The sequence below is a fragment of the Myotis lucifugus genome, unplaced genomic scaffold (assembly GCF_000147115.1).
Source record: "Myotis lucifugus unplaced genomic scaffold, Myoluc2.0 scaffold_220, whole genome shotgun sequence".
Taxonomy (NCBI): Eukaryota; Metazoa; Chordata; class Mammalia; order Chiroptera; family Vespertilionidae; genus Myotis; species Myotis lucifugus.
The window spans coordinates 1,180,830-1,182,828 of NW_005871268.1; the positions used below are offsets into that span (position 1 = coordinate 1,180,830).

At 51.0% G+C, this 1,999-nt stretch overlaps 1 pseudogene across 1 annotated transcript; it reads left to right on the top strand.

Annotated features, from left to right (window-relative positions):
* Positions 1-489: 489 nt before the first annotated feature.
* On the top strand, positions 490-1,008 carry LOC102430345 (annotated as a pseudogene). The gene has a single exon (XR_002831509.1). The product of XR_002831509.1 is annotated as a TCF3 fusion partner pseudogene (transcript).
* Positions 1,009-1,999: the final 991 nt, after the last annotated feature.

Sequence of the window (1,999 nt, forward strand, 5' to 3'; positions counted from 1 at the left end):
CCCCACGCCCGCAGGCCCAGGCCAGCCAAGGCAGGTGCCAGCAGGGTCCCCGATAGCCCTGCCAGTCACCCCACAGAGGGAGGCGACCAGCACTGGTAGCAGGGGGTGGGGCCTGTAAGTGGGCAGCGCCAGGCTGGCCAAGGCGGGTGCCAGTGGGGGCCCTCCCGATCGCCCAACAGATCACCCCACAGATGGGCCCTGATCGCCGGCCAGGCCTAGGGACCCTACCTGTGCACAAATTCAGGCCTCTAGTACAAAATAATATTGAAAGGAAACTATAATTGAAAACTAAAAAATCCTATCTAATAAAAGATAAAAAGGGTAATTAACCATACCTCCGCTACGCTTCCCATTGGCTAATCAGGGCAATATGCAAATTAACTGCCAAGGAAGATGGCAGTTAACGGCCAACAAAGATGGTGGTTAATTTACATAGGTAGGCACAATGATGGGAGGCGAAAGGGGAAGGACAGAAGAAGCCTTCTGCAGGGAGATCGAGCAGGTGAAGGAGCGGGTCCTGAACAGGCTCCATCAGGTACAGAGGATAACACGGAGACTCCAGCAGGAGCGGGGGTTCCTCATGAGGGTGCTGGACTCCTACGGCGATGACTACCAGGCCAGCCAGTTCACCATCTTACTGGAGGATGAGGGCAGCCAGGGCACAGACGCCCCCACCCCAGGCAACGCTGAGAACGAGCCTTCGGAGAAAGAGGGGCTGTCCCTGCCCAGGAGGACGCCAGCGCCTATAGAAGCCAGCAGCCTGGCCCCTGGCGAGGGGCCCAGCGGGCGGAAGAGGCGGCGAGTGCCACGGGAAGGGCGCCGGGTGGGAGTCCCGCTGACTCCGGAGCTGGCCCCCGTGCAGATAAAGGTGGAGGAAGACTTTGGCTTCAAAGCGGTCGAGGCTCTGGACTCAAGTTGGGTTTCTCGGGGGCCAGACCAGCTGCTGCCCTACCCCACCCTAGCCAGCCCCCACTTTGACTGACCCCCCAATAAATGGACGCCATGCTCTCCTCGGCAAAAAAAAAAAAAAAGCTTATAGAGGCATGCTTATAGGATCAGAGAGTATAAATATAGATGTAATAGGACAATAAAAAGAGAACCTGGCTATGATGATCACCTGAACGCTGCCTCTGTGTCATTCCTTCTTCGCCGACTCCGTCCACACCTTTGGGAACCCCTGGACCTGCTGGGGCTGGACCCCAACATTCCTCTTCTTATAAGGACTTCAGTGAGATGGGCTAAGGGTCCCACTGGAACTGCCTCAATTTAATGTAATCCCCTCTTTAAAGATCTTCTCTCCATATACAGGTACATTCTGAGGTTCTGGGGATTAGGATTTTAACATACATTTTGTTGATTACCCAAATCAGCTCTTAACAACCAGCATGTTTCAGAAAGTAGATTCCTACAGGGTTATTTACCAAACATTCAGAAGTATTTTTAAAAGAGCTAAGCCCCTCGCCCACCGCGCGGGCCCCTCCTGGCGAAGAGCAAAGGCCTGGGTTCCAGGTGCCGGAAGAAAACTGGTGCCAGCAGCCAGAGGAAGGGGCCCCCAAGTGGGGGCCCCAGATTGTGAGAGGGCACAGGCAGGGCTGAGGGACCCACCTGAGTGCACAAATTTTTGTGCACCGAGCCTCTAGTAATAATAATAAAGAAAAATAAAATTATGAAGGTGAGAAGAAACAGAGATAGTGAGAGGATATTTTAGCACAAATCCTTGTGTGCATAAGTCAATAAGTACTGAAGAAAGTTGATAAATCAAGAAATTGAGGTATAAACACATTGTTTAGTATTTTATGGCAACCACCAGAAGAACCGAAATCATAATTGGCTAAAGTTGGTTATAGGGAGTTGAACAAGACAAGGATGGGGAGAAGGAGATTTTAATTGTGTTATGTACCATTTGAATGCAATTTTCATCACATGTATTAATCTAAAAGTAAAAGTGGAAGTAATAATACTCTTACCTAGTATTGGCACTGGTGAAGAAAACAGACCC